Source organism: Sceloporus occidentalis, unplaced genomic scaffold (genome assembly GCF_023333645.1).
Source record: "Sceloporus occidentalis isolate IW3139 unplaced genomic scaffold, rSceOcc1.0.p SCAF_202, whole genome shotgun sequence".
NCBI lineage: Eukaryota > Metazoa > Chordata > Lepidosauria > Squamata > Phrynosomatidae > Sceloporus > Sceloporus occidentalis.
The window spans coordinates 277,916-290,556 of record NW_028317182.1 but is presented as its reverse complement, the minus strand read 5'-3'; the positions used below and the strand labels follow the sequence as shown (position 1 = coordinate 290,556).

The 12,641-nt window shown below is 44.2% G+C and overlaps 1 pseudogene; it reads left to right on the top strand.

Annotated features, from left to right (window-relative positions):
- Window positions 1–12,641, top strand: part of LOC149278059 (uncharacterized) — an 82,529-nt pseudogene that overhangs the window by 257 nt on the left and 69,631 nt on the right.

The following is a 12,641-nucleotide window of genomic DNA, read 5'->3' as shown; positions in this document are numbered from 1 at the left end:
GAATCTATGCTAGATCCAGGGGGCTTTGTTTGGTGCAGAGGGAGGAAGGGGATACCCACCTCTACATCAGCCCAAAGGAGGCATATGTCACCTGTGTATGTCACCAGCAGGATGCTGTTCTCTGTGTCTTGGAGTGCTGCAGGGCTTCTTGCCAAGCCAAGCCAATCCTAACCCTGTTCCCTTTTCTCAGGACCTACATCTTGGCCTCCTTGTACAAGGCTTTGTGGCCTGTCTTTCTGGAAGTGACCCAAGTGCAGGACCACCAGGACCCCTGCCCACCTGATGGCCAACACAGAGTCCAGGTGGAGAGAGAGAAAGAGGCTGCCTAGGTGCAAGATCTCTTGGGTGAGTCATTATTTCATTAGCTTCATCTGTGTCACTACTGGGCCAATTTATGAAAAGAAGCAAATAAAATATTATTATTAACCTTTATAAAGCACTGTAAATTTACACAGCGCTGTACATACAGTCTTTTAGTTAAACGGTTCCCTGCCCTCAGGCTTACAATCTAAGAAGACACGACACAAAAGGAGAAGGGAGTGGTGGAGAGGAATGGGATCAGGTCCAGCAGTTCTTCTCCACCTCCAAGGCCTGGACCAAGGCAGATGGACTGGAGGAAGGGCTTGGCTTCTTAATGTATGGTTAAAAGGAGGCTTCCTGGGTCAGAGAGGGGCTAGCAACTGGGAATGCTTCTCTAAATACTGTACGAGTTTGGCAGAGACAGTCCTGGTTAATATTTGTCACCCCATTATTTCGAGAGCTTTTCAAATGTCCTGGTTTCTCTCTCCTCCTCCCACTTTCCCCCTTCTTCAGCTCACTTCCATTTCAGCATAATGAGGGCCAAGCAATTTGCACCCCATCAAGTCAAACGTGGGGAGAGGAGAAGAAAGAAGGAGACAGGGTCTTGTCCTTGATAGGAGTCTGAGGCAAAGGCAAACTGCTGTGCCCTTCCCCACTTGTGTGATCTTCCTCATAAACAACTTTGACCATCTTCACCACTTTCTGGTGTTGCTTGTCCACATGTGTCTTGTTCTTCCCAGCTGTGAAATGTTGGGGGATATGGAAGAATGTCTCTGGATATAAATTGGGGGTGTCCCCATGGCCTTCAAGCCCACAGTGCTCCCCAAAACTGCTTTTTAAAAAAGACATTTGCCTCTGAAATTTGGCAACAAATGGCTAAATGCACTATACTTTGGAGGCTAAATGTACTATACGTGTCGGGATAGTCAGTATCCTAATCCATCCTCAATATCCCAGCCATGGCCTAAATTATATTGTTTATTATATTGAAAGAATTTGAGACAAACTGGATCTCAAAGGCAGTACTTTTTTCTTGCTAACAGAATTTAAAGTTTATTTGCTGGACTAAATTCTGAGGTGATCAAATAATTTTTGAGATGCATCATGTGCCCCCCCCCCCGCCCTTTTATTAATCATTACCTTGATGAGGGCTATTTTATATTGCAGGTGACCTTTGCGGATGTGGCAGTATATTTCACTGAGGGTGAATGGAAACTATTGACGAAGAAGCAGAGACTTATGTACAAGGATGTGATGATGGAGAATTACGAGAATGTGGCCTCTGTGGGTAAGGAAGCTGAATTCATATGAAGACTTAGGGCCCTTTCATTCTACATTATCATGGCACTATGATTCCACTTTAGAAATATAGAATCATAGAATTGGAATCACAAGGACCATCTGGTTTAACCCCATGCCATGCAGGAATACACACTGTTTAAAGCCTTCAAAGACCTTTAAAGACTTTCAAGAAGGAGTACTTTAGAGATTAATAATGATGATGATAATGATGATGATGATGATGATGAGACGCCACCATGCTCAGAGGGAGTATATTCCACTGTTGTATAGCTCTTAGTGGCAAGATGTTACTCCTAATGTTTAGGTGAAACCTCTTTTCCTGTGGCTTGTGTCCATTGTTCTGTGTCCTTTGCTCTAGAGCAGCAGAAAGCAAGCTTGCTCCATCCTCAGTATCTCTTCAAATATTTGAACAAGGCTATCATACCCACTCTGAACCTTCTCTTCTCCAGGCTAAACATTCCCAGCTCCCTAAACCACTCCTCATGGGGCTTGATGGTTTCCAGATCCTTCACCATTTTCATTGCTCTCCTTTGGATACACTCCAGCTTCTCAACATCCTTTTTGAATTATGGTGACCAGAAGTGGACACAGTATTCCAAGTGAGGGCCTGACCAAAGCAGAATAGAGTTGCACTATTACTTCCCTGAATCTATAACATAGAATCAAAGAGTTGAACAGAAGTAGAAGGGCCATCCAGTCCAACCCCCTGCCATAACACTATACTCGTACTGATGTAGCCTAGGATCACATTGGCCTTTTTAGCTGCTGACCCTCACCAAATTGGAGTCCAGATCCCCAACACCCCCCCCCCCCGGTGCTTTGCCTTTCTTAATGAATTATTTGTATAGTTATTATCCTCACTTTCTCAACAAATGGGCCTGAAAGTGTCCCTTTTATGCATCAGGCACTTTGGGTATGTCTCTGTGATAGAGAGATGGAGAGAATGTGAAAAACAGAAAGGCAGGGAAGAGATGTTGTAGGTGAAATGCTGAAACAGTGCAGATGGGCAAGAGGGAAGCTTGGAGTGCGGAGGAAGCAAGGGAAGGGGATCAGGCATCTGGGAGCCAGGAGGGGAAGGCAGGAGCAAAGCCAGGATCGCCTAGCTCTGTGCGGATAGAAGGGACCCCTGGGAAGGGCCAGGAGAGGGGCCTTGAGGATTGGGAGGCAGCTACGAATCTGACAGAGTGAATTTCTGAGAACCAGCTGAAATCTTTGTTTTCAGACATATTTAGGGGTTCCATTTAGCAATTATGTGTAATATCTATGAAGGGAGGAAAGGGGGACACATGCCGAGAAGCACACAGAACTCCAAAAGCATTTCAAATAGGTTTTTGTGTTTTATTTAGGGGAAATCAAAATACAGACACACACGTAAGTATTCACACACATGCACAAGAACAAGAACAGGTTGGAATGGTAAAGAGATGCAAGACTTTCATAATGGTAATGCCTTACCTAGGCGGATCTTGATTCCAATTGCTGAGGGTTCGAAATGGGAAGAGAAGTCAGGACATCCTGTGACAAGTGGGTTTGGCGAGTGCATTGAGGTGCTTAGCCATGTAAACTGACAGACTGTCTGCAATTGGACTGACATCAAAGAACAGCCAGTCGGGGCAGATATTTATACTGGAATTGTTGCTTGGGGGCATAAACTGAGTGTTCAAAAAGGTTTTACTCACTTTAGAATGTTTCCTGGGGGGAAGAATGGTCAGAAACCAAATTGAATGCAATGGGTGCTTGGTGCAAATATCTCAGACAAAAAGGATTAGCACATAGCTCTTGGATCCTTCTTGGCTCTGAATTCCGCACAATCTGCAAGTGATGCTCCCAGATGCCGCTCAACAATAACATAGCAGAGTATGGAAGCAAATACCCAAATATAGATATTGGCAATGCACCGACCACTTTTCACACTTAAAAATAAGTCACAAACACAGTTGATTTCATCTAAATCCTTGGAGGTTCTCTATTTTGAATTGCAAATTAATACAAATATTTGCAAGCTCTCCTCTCCAACTTCCATCAAATTCACCATCTCTTGTACACACGCCTCCAATCCAATCCACACCAGTCCGCATGTGAGCTATATACTGTCTTGGTTGTGAGTCATCTCCTGGAGTCAAACATCACGAAGTGACCTCTGCAGTTAGCTTGCATCATACCTTGGGCTCTGACTCGGCACTGTCTGGCAGTCTCACAGGATATGATGCCGCCTGTCAATCAAAGTATATTTGCACATGTTTCATGGAATATTTTTTCAACAGTCCTTTGACTATCTGCTTCCACTGATTCCCTCAAGGCAGTCCCCATCCAGTCTCTTCTTTGCTAGCTGCTATGAGTAAGGATATAATCATTCCATGGATTTAGGGGCATAAGCAACAAGTTCATGCTTGGGTTACTCACAGCAACTTTATTAATTTAATCTCAAATAGGGAGGGTTCAAAAGGGGCTAAATCTTGGGGTAACACACTCCTCTCTTAAGTCGGATTTTCAGTCTTATGTGTCATTGTCCTTCTTTACAGAAGAACATTTGAGTCATGAGAGAGCCCACACAGGAAAAAAGTCATATAAATGCCAGCATTGTGGGAAATGTTTTGCCTACAAGTCAGTCCTTGTCATGCATCAAAGAGTCCACACAGGAGAGAAGCCATACAAATGCCAGCATTGTGGGAAATGTTTTTCTCGGAAGTCAGACCTAGTGACACATCAGAGAGTCCATACAGGAGAGAAGCCATACAAATGCCAGCGTTGTGGGAAATGTTTTTCTCAGCAGCCACACCTAGTGATACATCAAAGAGTCCACACAGGAGAGAAGCCATACAAATGCCAGCATTGTGGGAAATGTTTTTCTCGGAAGTCAGACCTAGTGACACATCAGAGAGTCCATACAGGAGAGAAGCCATACAAATGCCAGCGTTGTGGGAAATGTTTTTCTCAGCAGCCACACCTAGTGATACATCAAAGAGTCCACACAGGAGAGAAGCCATACAAATGCCAGCATTGTGGGAAATGTTTTTCTCGGAAGTCAGACCTAGTGACACATCAGAGAGTCCATACAGGAGAGAAGCCATACAAATGCCAGCGTTGTGGGAAATGTTTTTCTCAGCAGCCACACCTAGTGATACATCAAAGAGTCCACACAGGAGAGAAGCCATACAAATGCCAGCATTGTGGGAAATGTTTTTCTCGGAAGTCAGACCTAGTGACACATCAGAGAGTCCATACAGGAGAGAAGCCATACAAATGCCAGCATTGTGGGAAATGTTTTTCTCGGAAGTCAGACCTAGTGACACATCAGAGAGTCCATACAGGAGAGAAGCCATACAAATGCCAGCATTGTGGGAAATGTTTTTCTCGCAAGTCAGACCTAGTGACACATCAGAGAGTCCACACAGGAGAGAAGCCATACAAGTGCAAGCATTGTGGGAAACGTTTCTCTCAGAAGTCAGACCTAGTGAGACATCAGAGAATCCACACGGGAGAGAAGCCATACAAATGCCAGCATTGTGGGAAATGTTATTCTCGGAGGTCAAACCTAGTGACACATTGGAGAGACCACACAGGAGAGAAGCCATACAATTGCCAGCATTGTGGGAAATGTTTTTCTGACAAGTCAGCCCAAGTGAAACATCAAAGAAGCCACACAGGAGAGAAGTCACACAAATCCCAACAATGATATAACAAGAAGTCAGGAAGGAATACAAAAATATATATTTTCAGTTCAGTGATGATAAGAAATGACCCTTGTGATTTTTTGTGTTTGTCTGTCCATATGTCTGTTTTAAAGTTATATTTTATTAAGTTTAGGTTTTAATTGCTATTAGTATAGATAATTCCTTTGGGTTATAAATTTGGCTGGGGATAGGGGGTCGTGGTATAGGTTAGGTAGATGGGGGGCTGGGGTTTATTACAGCTGGCTAGAATAGTTATGGGAAGGATAGCTTTTGGAATGTGTGGGATATTGGCTGTAGAAAGTTGGGGTCTGGTAGTGCTAGAAAGAGGGCTAGTTTCTGGGAATTTTAAAGGGGGGGCTGGTTAACTGTGGGGCATAGACTGTGGGAACTGGAGGTGGGGTAAGAATAGTAAAGGGTGGAGTTTTGGTTTTGGTGTTTTAATGTATTGTTTGCTTTGGAGTGGGCAGTTCTGGCTTAAATACTGAATTTATGACTATGTGTTTTCAGTAAAGTTCTTTGTTGTTTCAACACACTGGACTCTTTGATGCATAGAAGTTCTGAATTTGCACAAAACTGATACTTTCTTCTTTCCTCAGTCCTCAGCTCCATTTGCAGCCGTAAGAAGCAAACACACAACACGCACACACACTCTTATATATATCCACACAGACAGACAGAGCTATATTCACAATGCAGAGCCTCCTTCCCTGCCTTTCCCTCCTGAGTCCAGCTCCTTACCTTGGGCTCCATTCCAGCCTCATCCAATTCTCATCAAAGGAAGGAAGGAAGGAAGGAAGGAAGGAAGGAAGGAAGGAAGGGGAGGTCACTGAATCCCCTCACACTCCTTCCCTTCCTGCAAAGGCAGCCAGCAGAATAATCAGCAGCAAGGCCCTACAGATTCCTGTGGATGCTCAGGGGGGCCTTTGGGGGCATGTGCGCATGCGCAGTCTCCGCATCTGAAGCCATTGCTGCCCTCACACTCTGAGGGAGGAAAGTGGGGGAGAGCCTCTTTCATTCGGACGAATGGCTAGAGAGTCTTCGGGGGGCTATAAGAAGGAAGGCAGCCCCATCTCCTCCCCCCAAACAAAGCTGGGGGAAAATATTTTTGTGCCAAATAAAGAGCATCACAGAGGATAGCATTGGAAATAACATTTTTTCAGTGGGGGGCTTCCCCTGGGGGGAGGGGGCTTTGTCTGAGGAGAGGAAAAACCTCCAATTTAGGCCACAGCCAAGAGGTCACAAACGGAGGGAACCCAAATCCCCTCCTGGGGAGAAGGACAACCCTCCTGGCAACCTGAGAACTAGACTTAGAGGCCTATAGGATCCAGAGTAGACACATGCACCCACATACATACCTTCACAACAACCCTGTGGAGGAGGCCCAGCAGAGAGACCAACCGCCCCAGAAATATCCCCCCTCCCCCAGTTCTGGGTACAGGTACCTTCCCCCAGGAACCCATTACTAGAGCCTTCCACAGCTCTCTGTGATGTTTTAAATTACCATTTTGCAGATAAAATCTCTCAGATAAGAGCTGACTTGGATGTCAACATTATTACAGAGGCTAAAGGTGAGGTGTCCAGTGACTCCATAAATAAGATCTTACTGGATCAATTTGAATCTGATTACCAAGGATGTGGACACGTTCCTTAGAAGTGCGAAGAAGACAACTTCCCCTCTGGACCCTTGCCCTTCATGGCTGGTCATCCATGGAGGAAATGCACTTAGGACTCACCTGAGATATATCATAGATACATCTCTTAGGGAGGGCTATTTTCCATCTTGCTGAAAAGAAGTGGTGGTACGCCCGCCCTAGATCCCTTGGACATGAACCATTGCAGATTGGTCTTACATCTTCCATTTCTAAGAAAGATGATTGAGAGGGCAGTTGCTCTTCAACTCCTAGTGGTCTTAGATGAAACAGATTATCTAGACCCATTTCAAACTAACCCGCTTTGATCTACTAAGGAAAAGTGGGATATAAATAAACAGTTTATTATTATTATTAAACTGGCTTCAGGATGGGATATGGAGACGAGACTGCCTTAGTAGATTATCTTTGTTTGAGCATCGACATGTGAAGTGTGACCCTGTTGATGCTTTTGGATCTCTCAGTGGCTTTCAATACCATTGACCATTGCATCCTTCTGGATCGCCTGAGGAAATTGGGGATCAGAGGCAATGCATTGAAGTGGTTCTGGTGCTATCTCTCAAGCAGATTCCAGATGGTGATGCTTGGGGACAGTTGTTCCTTTAAATAGGAGTTTAAATCTGGCGTTCCTCAGGCGTCATCCTGTCTCCAATGCTGTTTAACATCTACATGAAACTGGAGAGATCATCCGGAGGCATGGAGTGGGATGCTATCAGTACACTCATGACACCCAACTATACCTTTTCATCCCCCAAACCTCAGCGTCAACTAAGGAAGGAATCTCCCCTCTGAATAAATGTCTTGGGGCAGTAATGTGCTGGATGAGGAAAAACAGATTGAAACTGAATCCAGATAAGACGGAGGTGCTTGTTGTTGGAGGTCCTAACCCAGGTATGGAGATTTGTCAACTAGTCCTGTATGGGATCAAACTTCCCTTAAAGTCCTGTGTTCACAGTTTGGGGGTGCTCCTCGATCTGTCGCTCCAGATGTCAGATCAGATAGATGCGATGGCCAGGAGTGCCTATTATTAGCTTTGGTAGATACGACAACTGTGTCCTTCCTGGAACCTGAAGGCCGGAAAACTATGATACACTTGCTGGTAACTTCACGTCTTGACTTCTGCAATGCGGTCTACAAAGGGCTACCCTTGCACCAAGTCCGAAAACTTCAATACGGCAGGCAGAGTAGTCACTGGAAGATCTAGAGGTGATCATATTAAACCTATACTAAAGTCTCTTCACTGGCTGCCTATTACTTTCTGGGCACAGTACAAGGTGTTGGTTATAACCTTTAAAGCCCTTCAGGGCTTGGGTGTAGCTTTCTTACAGGATCTCCTTCTCCCATAAAATCTGCCCACACATTGAAGTCCTCTAGTAAAAACTTACTACAGCCAGCAAAAACTAGGCTGGCTGCATTTACCCAGAGGATCTTCTCTTCTGTTGCTCCCAGTTTATGGAATAGCCGGCCGGAAGAGATCCAATATTTCACAAGTCTTGAAAGGTTTAAAAAAGCAGTCAAGATGTATCTCTTCCGGCAGGCCTTTCCAGATTAACATTCCAGCAATCTCCAATTAATTTAATTAATCCTATTGATTTAGTCCAACAATTGCTCTAACTGCCTCTGCCCTATTTTTAATAATTGTTTTAATAATAATAACAAAGTACTTTTTTGACGGTATTTGAAACCTGAAAAAATACATGAAACATCTAAGAATAGTTTGGATAGGTGCTGGTTGTGCGGAAATGGAAAAGGCACATTTTTCCATCTCTGTTGGTCCTGTGTAAAAATGAAAGAATACTGGCATAAAGTACAGTGTATAATATTTAAAATGTTGCAAGCGAATCTAAAATTTGCTTGAGAAGTATTTTTATTAAATATTATCGAAAATGGAGTGGAAAAATTGCATGGTAGAGTATTGTTTTATCTTTTATCAACAGCAAGGATGACCCTAGCAAAAGAATGAAGACAAAGGAAAGATCCCGAAGGAGAAGAACGGCTGTTAAGACTATTTGATGCATTGGAAGCAGATAAACTCACCAAACTGGGATAAAGTGATGGATATATCAAAAAAGGATGGAAGACTGAAGGGAATACAATGGATAAAACATCCCAACTTTAAAGGAAGTTACATCAATGTTATTTAATTAAGTGATATTAATTTTAAACTATTATGGGTAAAGGCACCTCTTTTTATCAAAAAACTAAAACCAAAAAGGTGGATTAGTTAAAGAGGGGGGGGGAAAGGGGGAAAAATAAATTCTCTGACAACTAAACAAGTGATCAAGAGAAGTATGAAATGTAGAAAAGAAAAGAAAGACACAGCAAGAGAACATAAACTTGGGAAGTCTTTTGTTTGTTTGTTGTGGGATCTCAGGTTGGATATAGTATGAGTTTGGATTAAATTTAGTATGTTTTACAAGTTATGTTGCTTGTGATTATTTGTATTTGTCAAGTCTTTTAATTGTATCTGTGTTATTGTTGTTGGTCCTATATGGTATTTTCTTTAGTAATAAAGTTAAAAAACATACAGTATCCTGAAATCTAGAAAGCATATCCAGGAGAAGGTGTTTTTGGCCACACTGCAAACAATAACCTCCAAAATCCACAAAACTGTGATACCTTTCTCCTTTTAGCTGTTTAACACTTTTTCCCAATGAAGAAGCTAGTTGAGCTTCAAAAGTTTTTTCCTCCATCTTTTTTGTGCATTTTGGTTGGCCACTAAAGGTATCCTTGTTCTGTGGATTGTGGCTGTTATTGTGGTTTGCTGTATGGTCCGGCCAGCGTGGCAACCTCTGGATATGATCCCTAGAGTAGGAATCCCTCTTTGTCTCATGGCTCTTTGGGGCTTTTCTCCCTCCCTCCCTCTCTGCCCCATAGAAGTCAAGGGGGACTCACCTTTGTGAAGGTCTCTTCCAAGGGGCTAGGATTCAGACAGAGTTTTAATTTGCATTACAGAAATCATGCATTTCAACACTGCTTTAACTGCCATGGGTCAATTCTATGGAGATCTGGGATCTGTAGTTTTGTGAGCTCTGTAGCCTCTCTCGGGAGCTCTAGTGTGAAAACAGACTACAAATCCCAGAATCCCATAGCATTGAGAAATGGCAGTTAAAGCGATGTCAAAGTGCATGAATTCTGCTGTGCAGATTCAACCATAAGCCATGTTATTCAGGAATATCAGTATTTTAAGGGATCTTGTAGCACCTTTGAGACTGTGTGAAAAAAGTTGTAGCATACGCTTTTGTAGACTTGCGTCTGGAGTTTTGTGGAAGAGAGTCATGGCAACCCTAGTAGCCAGAACCTTCTTTTGTCCTCCATTTTGGGAGAGGAGAGAGGGAGGCCGAATGGAGAGCTCCCTGGAAAGAAGCTGTGTCTCTCCAGGCTGAGAGGCCAGAGACCTAGGAGCAGGGCCTCTGCGGTTGGGGAGGAGTCGCTGTCTGAAGCATTGGACCTTCTGGGACCTTCCTTTTGTGCCCATGGAATACAACTGCTTCTTCCCACCAAGAACGCAAAGTAGTCCTCTCCGAAATCCCTTTCTGGGAGCATTGGTGAACTGCCCTGGGCCCTACTACGTTGCAAGAAATAAAAATACACATTTGAAATGATGCAAAACAGCTCATGCTTAAATAATACATGCCTTAAAAGTGACACCAGATTCTCCCCATCCCACCCTGGGCTTCCCTTTCAGGTTACAATGTGGTGGGCAAAGCATGACCCACGGCTCCATGCATCAGGGACTTCTCTGTAACCCACAGCGGTCAAAAATGTCTGGGGTCTTTTCGTGATCTTGGGATGCGAGGGGCACTTCCGCCATGTTTTGTGGGACCCCTGGGTAAATTTAACACCATAAGATGAGGTGTCCTCTGCTTGCTTCCCAGAAGCATGGCGAAAACGTCCCTCATGTTGATGTTGATGCTTATTTTAACCAATTCTATTTTATATTATTGCCTATTGTTTTATACATATTTTGTAGATTGGCAGGTTTTATTTTTATTGACTTAACCATTTGTATGTACAGCACTGTGTACATTTACAGCGCTATAGAAATAAATGATGATGATTATGATGATGATGATGATAAAGTTGCACTCTCTCAGCCTCAGAGGATGGCCATGGGAAACCCACTCTGAAGGAACCTGCCAAGAAAACCCCTTCAGAGACTCCCATAAGGTCACCATAAGACCTGGAAACAACTGGGAGGCAGACACCAAGAACAACATTGGAAATAGGTGCAAGCCTTGCCTTGGGAAAGTGTAATGACTGGGCTCCAGTCAATGGAGGTCTTCTTCAGGCAGAAAAGGGAGGTTTATGCAAACGCAGAGTGACATCACTGCTACGGAAGGCTCTCTTGACCAATCAGAGAGCAAGATGAAGGTTCTTCTGGAAGCTTCCGTGAGAAGGAGATATAAGGCCTGAGAGACCAAGAGACAGTTGGGGGAATTGTGTCGGTTGGAGATCGAGAGAGAGAGAGTTAAAGAGCGGATCTTGGAAGTTAGTCTCAGAATTGGAGGTTTAGGTCTATTTTTTATTTTAATAGCTTGTATGAATTGAATATTATATACTTACAAATATTGTACCTGCAAGATTCTTAATATCTTGTATGACTTACATTTTAGTTATATGTTGTTATTTATAGTAAAGATATCCTTGGAGTATCTACTACTCAGGCAGAGGCAGCCATTTTGTTTTCTGGCAGCCATTTTGTGTTCTGGTGGTCATTTTGTGTTTTGGCGGCCATTTTGTGTTCTGGCGGCCATTTTGTGCTGCTTGTGACTGTGGGGAATAATGATCTGGAACCTTCTCTGAGGCTTCAGTTGAACAGAGGCCTCTCTTTCTCTCCTGAGGCTCCAGAGCAAGAAGGAGGCCAGGCTCCTTGGGCCAAAAGGAAGGAAGTGTGTCTCTTTGTGTGTCTTTTCTGAGAGGGTTTTCTTATTTCAGAGCTCTGCTCCTTCTGGGGAACATGGGTTTTAAAAGGGATCAGAAATGGGGAGGATAGTTTTAATACAAGCCTTATTCTTATTCTTCTTCACAAACATCGGTCTTTGGCTTCTAAGAGGAGGCTTGTTCCCCAAACAAGGCCAAAAGGAGCTCCTTTGGGAGTTTTTAAATGTCTCCCCAGTTTCCTTATTAATAGATTTTCAGGCAAGAAGGAAGACCAGACCATCTCATATTATCAAGAATGAAACAAACAAGCAAACATATAAACAAACAAACAAGGATAAGGGACTGTTTGGGGACTTTTTGTGTTCTCACAGCCATCGGGTGCAATCAGGAAAACCTTTCTTTAGGATCAGAAATCCTGTTTGGGTCCCTTCCGACTTTGAGGCCCTTTCATCCTCCATTTTGGGGTCCCAGAAGGCCTCAAACTGCCAACTGCCAAGCGCTGAGGCAGAGGAGGCCATTTTGTGTTCTGGTGGCCATTTTGTGCTGCTTGGGACTGTGGAGAATAATGTTCTGGGGACTCAGGGCCAGTGGGGAGGCTGGGCTTTGGGGACTGGAAGAGAGAGTTGGGACAGAGACCCTCCCCTTTGGGCCATAGCTGGGGAGGGTCCCACCAGTCCTTGCCTCCCCCTTTGGGAAAGGAGACCCCCTCAGCCCCCTGGACTAGGCTTGCCATATCCCGCCTGGGGGCGGGACTTTCCCAGTTTGGGGCGGGGCCACACGGTCCCACCCCAGTTTGGCCCCTCCCCCGGGACCTCCCCCCCCCCCCCAGCAA